Source organism: Saccopteryx leptura, chromosome X (assembly GCF_036850995.1).
Source record: "Saccopteryx leptura isolate mSacLep1 chromosome X, mSacLep1_pri_phased_curated, whole genome shotgun sequence".
NCBI classification, from domain to species: Eukaryota; Metazoa; Chordata; class Mammalia; order Chiroptera; family Emballonuridae; genus Saccopteryx; species Saccopteryx leptura.
This window is the reverse complement of record NC_089516.1, coordinates 10,987,686-10,999,253: the sequence shown is the minus strand read 5'-3', so window position 1 is coordinate 10,999,253 and position 11,568 is coordinate 10,987,686. Positions and strand designations below refer to the sequence as shown.

The 11,568-nt window shown below is 48.4% G+C and overlaps 1 protein-coding gene across 2 annotated transcripts in view; it reads left to right on the top strand.

Annotated features, from left to right (window-relative positions):
* Window positions 1–1,401: 1,401 nt before the first annotated feature.
* The window catches only part of RAI2 (retinoic acid induced 2), a 71,870-nt gene continuing 61,703 nt past the window's right edge, over window positions 1,402–11,568 (top strand). Inside the window, exon 1 of one of the 2 annotated variants that reach the window (XM_066356279.1) lies at window positions 1,402–1,588. The gene's annotated coding sequence lies outside the window, so the exon portion shown is untranslated. Of the gene's footprint in view, window positions 1,589–1,814; window positions 2,179–11,568 lie in introns of those variants that run through there. The other variant, XM_066356280.1, reaches the window with a different exon arrangement.

Genomic DNA, 11,568 nt, shown 5'->3' with positions numbered 1-11,568 from the left:
CTTTTTGCCCTTATATTGATTGGGTACTTCTTAATTCAACTCTTTTTTTTTCCAAGAAAGTAAATTCAGTATTAAGGAATGGTGCCACGAGGCTGACTTCTCCGTTAGGGGCAACGGGCACAGTGGCTGGGGTCCACAATACTTTTAGCGGCCCACAAAAATGTTTTAATTTCTTCTAAAATCAGAAAAAAGTGATTTTTTAGGTTGAAGAAAATGTTTTAATATATAATATTAATATATTCATCTTTACCCCAATTCAATTTAAAAAAATGTATTTTTTTCTTTTCTTTTTTTAATCAAGGAAGGGATCCACAAAGGCAAAGTGTCCTAGAAAGGCATAGTGTGGTGTTGCTTTCTACCACATTATACTTGTAACACAACAAGGTTAGACTGGAACGTTTCAAACACAAATTCAGGTTCCCATACTCATTCTAAACTTACCAGGCTGCTCTGTATGTATTTGTCTGGCCACCTCAAATTCTACAAGCGGCTAAGTCACAGTGTTGGGACACGAGAAGGTGTGAACCTAGAAAGGACAGCTAAATTCAGACTGTTCTCTGCTCTGATTAAAGTTCAGTCCTGCTCTGCCCTTCCTTCTCAAATATCTTCATCCTGGTTTGATGAACAGAAAGAAACTTTACGTCTTTAGGGATTAATTAAACCGATGTAGTTACTTCTTTTGCATTCTTAAAACATTTACAGTATTTAGGCTTTTTATTTTGTTTTAAAATGATCAATAGTGCTGCTGATACCTATTATTTATGTACTGGTTAGTAACCATATATTCATCGTCTCTGTAACTCCAGTTCTTAGCCCAGTAGCTGGCAAACATTAGGTGCTTAATGAATGTTAACTTCATAAATGAATCACCTTCCAAGCAATTACGTGGAAATGTAATTGTGTCCGTGAACTAATTTTGCCTTTAATAATCTCACACCGTGTGAGAGTGTGAGAAGGATCTTCGACATGTATCACAATTGGCAACTGAGAAGGTTATCGGTTGAGCTTTTCCCACCTCCGTCAGCCAGCCACTTCCTCCCTCCAGGACTGTGTTCTCTGTCCTCTCCATCCTGGGGTCTGCAATGGTCCCTAGCCTGCCGGGAAGCGGCAGAACCTCTGCTCCGCGGGCCCTCCCCGGCGTCTCACCCTCCTACCCCCTCCCCTCGCCCGGAGTGCCCCTTTCTGCGGCCGACCCGTGCCGCCCCCCAGCCACGCCCTCCCCGTGGGCGAGGTCACCTGTCCCTCGCTGCCACCGCCGCTCCTTCCTCGGGTACCCTTTCGCCCCCCTCCTGCTCCCCCTCCTCCGCCACCTCCCCCAAACCCTCCCCTTCCCCGCCTCCTCCCACCCCTCGGTGTATATAGTAAAACCCAGGCGCCGCACGCAGTCACACACTCGCCCGGACAGAGGCGCACACACGCTCCCGCACAACCGGCAGCGGTGGCGGCGACAGCAGCTGGGTGACAGCGGCGACGGCGGCTCCCACCGCTGCGCACCCCCTTCAGGAGGCCGGCGGCGAGGCCAGACCGGAGAGTCCCCGTACCCGCGAGCACCCCGCGGCTTCCTGGAGGCGGCGGCTGCGATTGCGAGGTAGCGGCCGCGGCGCCCTCGTGCGGGCCCCCCCCGCGCCCTCCCCTCGCGGACCTTCCAGGGGACTTACGGGCGCGCCGGACTCGGAGCGCTGGCGGCCCGGGCGCCCGGGGAGGGGCCTGCTCCCGGGGGCAGGACGGCGCCCTGAAGCTGGGGCCAGCGGGAAGGGCCGGGCGGGGGCGGGGACGCCGGCGGAGGCCGCCACCGGTGCGGCGGCTCCGGGCCCCGCGCCCGCTCCTGGCGCCGCGCACTTGCCGGCGGGGCCGGGGACGACCCGGGAGGCGGCGCCGGCCAGCGGGGCGCGGGCCCCCGAAGTGGGTTTCGGTGGTTCCGGGCTACTCCCAGCGCTGGCACCGGGCGCAAAGGGCAGCGCGCGGCGGACTCCGCGCCGGGGCACCGCACCGGGCCGCTTCGGGCTCTGCCGCTCTGCCCCGGCCCGGAAAAGCCGGCGCCTTCCAGGCCCTTCGAAAGATGGATTCTGTTGACGTATCTGGCGGCCCTGGCGAGCCGGGTGGAAAGTTGGGTTTTGCCAGATCGCGTTGGGCTCGTCTTTGTGACGCTTGGCCAGCCCCGCATCCACCCCGAGTCGGGTGAGTGTGTGCCGGCGCCCCGGGAGCCCTCTTGCCCCAGTGCCCCGACTCGGGGTGGCCGCACTGGCTCGGGCTTTCTGCCATGTTAGGCACGGAGCAGCGTTCTGGCTGCATTTTTGCGTGCGTTTCCGCGGTGCCTTTTGCTGCGGAGGGAGTTACTGCTTCTGGCCGCGTTGGCTTTTTCGGGGTTGGGGTAGTGCGCTGTGTGTTTGCTTGTTTGCCGGTTAAAGCCCGACTATTGTTCCGGAGAAGCTCCGCCTGGGTGGGGAAATGGCATCCCACCACAGTTGCCGGCGAGGGGTAGAAATGTTGCCAAACAGCTGCTGCTTTGTGTTTCCCTATCAGAAGTCCCTGGAGTAGGTTTGGGGCACGACGGATGGATGGAGAGAGAGACGGGGCACGGAGGAAGAAGGTGGCTTTACGGGAGCGAATTGTCGCCCACCCCGTGGCACGCAGTCAGCCTCCTTTTCTGCCTGCCAAACTTTTATGAATATTCCTTTTGTGGCACAGGGAAGCTTAATGAATTCAGCCCAGTTTTCCAGGGAAAAGCAACCCGGCTTTAACAATGGTTTGAGAACTTAATCAATGAGAGAGGCAGGGAGGAGCGACGGAGGCTCTGACACCATGACGGGATGTGGCTGCTTCTTTCCGAGTCAGGTGGGGGCGAGGCGGGCAGGGCAGGGCGCAGCGCCGGCGGCGCGTTCCGGGAACTGTCCACGGCTGCTACCTGTGCCCGCGGGAGCCGGGCTCGGCGTGCCCCCACCCCGCCGGCTGGCCAGAACTGGGCGGCGGGGCACGAGGGGAGACTGGCGGCCGTGTGCACGCCGCCCCCCCATCTGGCGTTTTTAAGGATTGTAAATATTTTGCTGAGGATAAGTGACATCAACAGAATGATATTCCGCAGAGCCCGGGCGTGCAGCGATGATAAATAGATACGGCCAACAAAGTTTTGATAACCGCGGATTCCCTTGGCTTGCTCTGTTTCATTTGGGTCTTTGTTTTTGTTGGTTTAGCGTTCTCTCTCGTCGTCGGGTGTGATCCCTTTATTTAGCTGGTTCTTGGAAGCTTCTCTGTAGAACAGAGAAACGCAGCCAGCAGGGAGAAAACAATTCCTCGCCTTGCGTGCATAGGGCAGGGTTTGCTGTGCTTCTCCCAGGGAGTCTTGCCCACCATCTCTGCACGCGTCTCTCCCTCCTTTTGAGCCATCAGAATCATTTGTTGATTGACCGAGAGACTTCTGATAACTTTGGAAATGCCTAGCGATGTGCCTTTGTTACAGTAGAGGGTGGCATTGTGGGAGGGAGACAGTGGGGAGGCCGGGGGTGGGAGCCATCACTAGAGGAGCGTTATGCCCCCACCCAGGTTTGTCCTTAGCCTTCCTTCTCAAAGGGGAGCAGGGGCAGCTGTGCCACCTGCAGCAGGCGGGGGCGGCTGGAAGGGGCAGCTTCAGGAGCCGGTGGCGTCCCAATTCCTCTGCCCTTCAGGAACCCGGCCGCCCCCGCCCCCTCACACAATATCCTGCGAGTGGGCACTTGTGGTCCGTCCTAACAGGTGCCCACGACACGCATCTGCAAGGCAGCTGGGGGGGGCACCATGAGCCAAGTCAGACCGAAAATTAGGGTACTGGTTGCTTGGGTAGCAGCAGCAATCAGCCAGACCTGGGCCGGCCCGGGTGGGGGTGTCCTTTATAATGCAAAGAAGCCCCAGACCGCCAGCAGCGAGGCTCCACCTGCTCATCTCAGGATTAAAGCGAAAACAGCTTTCCAGGTGATGCCAATTGCCAGTGTGAGAAATTGGTTGGTGGGCAGTTGGATAAAAACTGTAAAATAAAGTCTTAGAGCCAGAAAACAGAGCCTCTAAAAGGCAAGAGAAACAGAAAAGGAGGGGAGGCGTGTGACCAGGTGTTGCTGGGAGTGTTCTAGCACCTGGTCCCCTGGTGACAGATACAGCACTAATTAGAAGGGTCCCCAAACTGGATAGGACTGGCCTTCCCCAGTCGTTCGGACCCAGGATGGAAGTATTCTGAATGTGGAGATGCTCACACACAGTCAGAAAATACCAAGTTTCTGTCCCTCGCCCCCTCCTTAGCCTTAGGCTTGGGGAGGAGGGTAGTGCAGGGAAGTAAATTGGAAAAGGAATTGACATTTGCTGCTGCCCTGTCTGACAGACACTGCACATGTGGGAATCCATGAGGCGTTATTTTAGAGAAGGAATCTGAGGTTCAGAGAAATTTTGCATGTCTGACTCCAGGCTTCAGTGGTTATAATTTAAAGGGGCAACATGTCCTTCTGCCTCTCCCCCAAGTCTCTTACTTATTTCTCCCAGAGGCCAGAGTTCTCAGCCCCTACCCATTCACAAAATATGGTACCTAAGGGCGAGAGGAGCCTACCAGTGCTGCAACTCAGTCACCCAGGCTTATATGCCAAGTAAATAGACCCCAAATTGTCCCTAAGTATTGCAGGTGGAAAGACTGAGCCTTTTCATCTTGTATTAACCAACACCCAATTGTCGTTTAATAAGTGCGAGTTGAGTGACTAAATGGTGGAGCTGGTGGGGTGAGTGGTGTTGAGGAGAGAGCTAGCTGAAGGTCATTGTCAAGGGAGACTCGGCAGGGAGAAAGCTTGGTTTGAATGTTTGGTTGGGGACTTTAAATTACTGGGGTCATGCTCCAGTTCTAGCCCAGAGTAGTTCTAAGCTGACAAGTCCACATGAGACAGGCAATAATAGCATTCTGACTTTGTGGATGAGCAAACTAAAGCTCAGACAGGTTTGTAATTAGCCTAAGGCTCCTAGTAGGACCAAAAGAGTGGGTAGGTGTTTCTGACTTTTAACTGTCTCAGATAAATAAACTCTAAATAAAAATGAGATGGGGTCTTGTTATGCAAATACATTTTCAAAGCTAATCTCTTAGCCCACTTCCAACCAGATGGCATCCTTAAGCCCCTAGAAATTCTGGAGCCATTGGAAAGGCAAGGATTTAATTCCGTATATGAGGTGTTTTTTACTCTGATGCTCCCTTTATCAGAATCCCAGGGAGACCTCAGAGAATGAAGCTCTCAAAAGGAGGGAGAGGTGGCTAATTGCAGTCTGCCCTGCACAAAAGCCTGTGTGGGATTCTGAATTAAGCCTTATTTAGGGATCAGGGTGACATCCTTGCTGTAGAGTTGGCAGCTCTTGTCTTTGGAGAATACCTCTGGTTATCACTTCTCTCTGTCTCATGCCATCATCTCATTCTTTCTGGACTCAAGGCATTTCCTTCAAGGCTCACCATTTTCGATGAGCCCCTCGATTCTACTGCTGTATTGTGTTCTGATGGCCACTGATGAAGAGGTGATTTTGGTGGCCACGTTAGTACTTCTGTCTTTCTCACATGACCCTTTTCTTTCTAGCCAAGAACACACGCAGACAAACACACATGCACACTCAGACACAGGCACATGTAATTTGATCATGTTTCTGTATCTGCTCACCAAATTAGATTGCAAACCCAGAATTGTTATTGAAAGAACGCACTTGACTTTGGTGATCTTCTGCCCCATCCTCTGCCTTAAACACACCAGAAGAGCTAAGATGGAGTCGGCTCAACCAGCTGATGCCTTGAGTAGTAACTGTACTTACTATGCAAGCATGGGCCCTGGGCCTTTCTTAAAAGCCCATTTTAATCTCCACTTTGAGGTAGGGCTGGGGCTCCTATAATATTGCAATCCTCACAGTTCCTATCTCTGCTGTAATTCTTAGCTCCAGTAACTCTATAGTCCACCCTGCTCTCACCTGTCACTCTTCTTCCCACAGCTGGTTTGCTCTTTCAGCACAGCATTATCTAATTAAACTTTCTATGATAATGGAAATGTTTTATGTCTGCACTGTCCCATACAGTAGCCACTAGTCACATGTGGCAATTAAGTAGTTGAAAGGTGGCTAGTCCAAAGTAGGATGAGCTACAAGGATAATATATGAATGGGATTTCTATGATTTAGTACAAAAAAGCGATGCAGAATAGCTCATTAATAATTTTATATCGATTACATGGTGAAATGCAAATACTTTGAATATATTGTTTAAATTAGCCATAGTATTAAATTTAAATCACCCGTTTCTTTTAATCTTTTTAATATGCCTGCTAGAAACTTTAAAATTGCATTTATATTTCTACTACATAGCATTGCTCCAGAGCAAACTAACCACTAATCTGTGACTAGCCTTACAAATCTCCAGATGTCTTGGGGGGCTTGATAGATGGGTGACATAGGGCTGATGCTATAGTCACAAGAATCTGTCCTCAGGCGACTTACAGTTTTGGTAGCTAAGGTGCCATTCTGGGGAGTCCCCATCAAGCCTATCCATAAACATGTTTGCTCAGTCAAGTTCAGTTAGGGACATGGGCTCCTGCAACCTAATGGAGATAGGAAAGCAAGGCAGGGTGGGGGTCAGGGCTGGTTGGGACAAAGTGGCCTCTTGTCTTCCCCCAGGCCAGTGTCCATGTACATGAACGAGTTCTCCTGCCTGAGCAACTGATTTCCTTGGCACCTGATCTAGTAATATCCTTTCCAGAGATTTGCGTTTGGAGAATTGTGTCCCAAGTAGACACTTTAATAGACTGGATTATTTGGGGCTGGGCCAGTCTTGGAGGAGAGAAAGGGGAACAGGGGATAGACATAGTTATCTCATGACAGCTTGATGAAAAGAAGAGCAAGGAAGTAAATACAGTTTCTGTGAGAGACAGAATACATTTAAGGAAGCCCAATTTCACACACGGTGGTGCTGAAGATGAGGAAATTTGACCAAGGAACAGTTCAGGGAGGTTGACAGTGGCACTGTGATCTTCATGGGGCCTTGGCTGAGCACTGGGCATGGCCCAAGTAGAGACAAAGAGCTGGAACAATGAACTTGGGCCTGTGGCTCTGGCTTCTAAGGGGGCTGCCTCCACAGGGGACCCTTGGCTGACCTCCTTGAGCTCCTGGGAAGGAGCTGGTTTTGTTTCCCATGGCAGAAGCAGAGTGTTTACTGGAGCACAGGAAGAATCTGATGTTCTGGCGAAAAAATAATTCATTAACAGCCAGGGTATTACCAGTCCCCTGGAAAAGCTCCTCCAGCTGCACTGTAGCAACTGTTCTTTTCCAGCAGCAGAATCAGCCTCGCTGGCAGCCAAGGATGGGTGTGTTGGGCGTTTTGTTGTTGTTGTTATTTTTGCCTTTGTGTGTATGGCCACTTTGACCATATAATTCAGAAGAAGGAACGGTGGCCTGGAAGGGTCGAAATGGTATAACTGTTAGCCATTCTTTCCTTCATGGTTTAAGCCTGGAAGCTCTAGGCTGACTCTAGGAACATACATTTTTTTCCTGCCCAAAGCCCATCTCTATGCAGTGGACACTGCAGAGCCACACAGAATGTGCTAGAACTAAAGAAATTTTAGAGACGCTCAACACCTGCTCTTAAGATCATCTGAAAACAACTGGCTGAAGGACTTCCCCCGCACACAGATGCCCCCTTACACACACGCACATGCACCACACACGCACACCAGGCAGAAAGTCCTATCTTAGCTGTTTGGGATTCTTTGCTTGCTATTAATTGGCACAGTGGGGGCCAGGTGTGTGATTCATCATCCCAGTTTCGAGGGCGTTTGGAAAGCCAGGCAGGCATAACCAAGAGAATGGGCTGCATGTTTTGTTCACTAAAGACTGATTGAATCTATAGTAAATAAAACGGAATGGTTCAGAAAGCTTTGTATGCTCTGGAAAAATCTGCTTTAAAAAAAGGTTTTTGTCTGCTTGTTTCTGTTTTAATGCCTTGTGCTCACAAATGTGTACCCAGCTAGCAGGGAATGGGAAAGAATGGCAATTCCTTGTTTTAGTTGTTTTTTTTTTAAGCTCTAATTGCAGGTTAAGTAAGATACAATGTATTGATTTTGGTTTTGTATGGAACATAACCAGATAATCATTTTATTTTATGAGATATTAATTTCCATCCATTTAGACTGATGAAATATGCTTTTTAAATGCACTCTACCTACCCCCACCATGCTCACAGTATTTCTTTAATATTCCTGGATTCAATATTGAAACCTATTTCCTCTATTCTTAAAGGAGTAAACATGTCCGTGGTTGACATATATGTAATTTAACCTTACATTTCAGAGACAATGGGATTGTCTGCCTTTGAGAACTGCCAATGATAAAAATATATTAAAGGCCAAGCATACTTGGCTTTACGTTGAACAGTGATTTTCAACCTGACACTGCATCAGGGTAGTTAACTCTTGCAGACCAGCACAGAATTCTGGTGGATAGGCAGCAGTCCGTGGACCAGCCTTTGAAAAACACTGATCTAGAGCACATTTTTTCCGCCTTGGCCCTGTTGACATTTTAGGCCAGCTCTTTCTTTATTGTGATGGCGGTTGTCCTGTGCATTCGTTGTAGTATGTTTAGCAGCAGCATCCCTGGTCTGTGCCCATTGGGTGCCTGTAGCATCACCCCCTATCCTAGTTGACAACAAGAAATGTCTTCAGACCTTGCCAAATGTCCTTTCTGGGACAAAATTGCCCCTGGTTGAGAACCACTGGCCTAGACCAAGATTTAATAAGTAAGTTGTGGTTTTTGGAAAATTCAATTTGAAATAATAAAAGACACAATTTTCCCTTCTGAGTTATACACTTCATGGGGGTTATTAATTAACATTTAGAAGTGGGTCACGTGCCTAATTTAATTCTAAGGTTGGTGGAAAGGTCTCTAAAATTGTAAGAACACAGAGGTTTTGGGGTTTTTTTAAAGACAGGCATTGAATAAGGCAAAGGTAATTGGGGGGCACTTGTAATAACTAATGGCTTCTCTGGTTTTTCATAAAGAGAACAGGTTTGTTCTTCCCTAATTTCTTTTTCATATACACCTGATTCCAGTCATGCCCTCAAAGCCGCCAGCATCTTCCTCCACCCCTGTCCCCACTTCACTGTCATTTTTCCTGTAGCATCTTAAGCCTGAGTCAATTAATTTAGCTCCTTAGTGTACTTGGGAGAGCTCTGCTCATAACACGGGAACAGACTCATTTCAGAACGTGGAAACCTCTCTCCACCACTTATTTCAGTACTGTTCAGAGAGAAGGTCAATGGTAGCTAAAGGAATGAGTTTTCAAAATGACTGGAAATTCAAAGTCGGGTGGTCTGCACCCACCCGTCCTGATTTTTGTCCCTCTCACACACCTTCGTTGTCTGCAGCAATCCTCCTTTGGAAAGAAAGTGTCAGCAGGGCTCCCCCAGGCACCTCAAGCCTGCGAATGCCTGCCGTCAGCAGCAACAGCTGAAATGCTGCTGTTGGGAAGCGCCCTCAGCAACCATCGTTCTGCTGGTCTCCTGAAAGGCTCCGGAGGAGGGGCATGCGTTCACAGGGAAGGTGTCGTGGAGTGAACCCTGTTCTGCTCATGCATGGAAATGCGATGGGCACTTGGGGAAAGGGAGAACATAGAGGCGGATCTCTCATTACATAGGACAGTGCCCTGGGGTCAGCCGTGCCCTGCCAGGCTTCGAAGTCGGGTGGGTGTTTAGGGGTGCTTGTGGGTATGGACAGATACTTAGTGCAGACATCAGTGGGGGCCACTTAATTTTACAGCCATCCAAGGTCGGCGGGCCTTTCCCCCCGAGTGTCTGAAGGAGTTGGGAGTGTCATGTGTAGAGGAATTCCTTTGCACGCTTGGCCAGTGAGGAAAGATGGAAAGGTGAGTGTGTAGGGGTTTGCGAAGCCTTCATTGGCGAGTACTAGCCTTGCTCAAAGAGTAATTTGACCTTTTCTTGTCATCGGGAAGGAAGAGGCAATGAGCTGGCAGACATCCATGGTGTGCTGGGTCCAGGCAGATAAATAATTGATTTGCTGCATGTGATACTTGGTCATTCTAAGTTGCCAGCCCCTTGCAGGCCAGGATTTGGGTGATGTTTGCAACACTGGGAGAGGAAACAGGATCATAAATCTGGGCTTTGGTGGCCAGTTTTGTGGTGCAGAGGCCATTGGGGCCACTGCTGTGTGCTGCAGAAACAAACAGGTACGCGTGGTATGTTGTTCCGCAAAATAATGGCGATGGAAATGGCTGTGAAAAACATTTAGACCCTTGTCATAAAAAGGCAAGCAGTCTTCCTGCTATAGGGAAAAGCTAAATAAGCTCCATTGCAGCTGTATTAAGTAGAAACAGATTTGAAAATTGGGATGTTTTTTTTGTTTTTTGTTTTTTTTTTTTTCCCTGAGACACTTATTTATAGCAGGTTGGGCAAAGGCTGCCACTATCTTTTGCGACTCCGGAAGTGATTTCCAGATGGTCCTTGCTGTTTTTCTCTTTATTAAGCTTAGCTGAACTTGGCCTCACATGGAAAGGTTCATAGAAATGGGTGTTATTTTTTTCAGACCACAGTGGCCATTGATTGGCTAACAAATCAATGGATGAGAATGGATTGAGCCTGTGCTGATAAATTTCCTTTCACATTTTAGAAATAAGAAAAATATTAAAGAAAGCTCAAAATAGGGGTGCTCTTCAACCATGTACATCAGAGCTTTGAAAACCATAAACAGCCACATTTTCTATTAATTTACATTTACATTACAAAACATTGTTCTCCTTTTTCCTAAAACTCTAGAACGTTAAGTTTCCTTTCCAACATCTAAACAATGTCCAGATACATTTCAGATTGAGCTACTAGCTCTGGCTTCAATTTCCTTTAATGAAAAAACAATCGCTAACCTGCTGGACTAAATATGAAATTATTGAGTATGAATATATTAATATGAGACCATTTGTTCTAGGATCCTTTGTGGTTTAGCACTTGCATTTTAAGAATGCTAGTAAAGACTGATTTTCCCCTGCCTTCTCATGTTGGACACACCCACACCAGAAACCTCAGCTTTGTTTTTGCTCTTAGGGTCTGGGCAGTTGGATCGGGGGTCATCAGGGTTGATTCTGACAGCCTAAACCACAGAGTGAACCATTTTGGAATGTCACATAGACCAGCGATCCCCACAGACCAGGCTTGCAGACCATTGCCTACATGAAACAACTTCTACCCATTCACAGTAAAATGGAAGAAAAGTGAAAATGTAATGAGTTTCCTTTTTTAAGCTAAACCTTTTCGACTTTATAGAACTGCCCTTTATTCTAAAATGGCCTTTCTTAATTTTTTTTAGTGTTCGTCTCTTTTATAAATGATTAAGATAGTGCATGGCATTTAAAGTTAACATTTTTTTTAAAACAAAGTCAGAAGTTGTCTAACTCTTATTGGAGCCTCTATTTTAAAAAAATGTTACTCATCTAGAACATTAGAAAGTCTGGGTTTCACCCAGGAGACCTGAGTAGATCAGGAGGGGGAACCTTTGTTAGGATTCCTAAGCCAGAAAAGCCCACCTAAGAGGGCTTGCT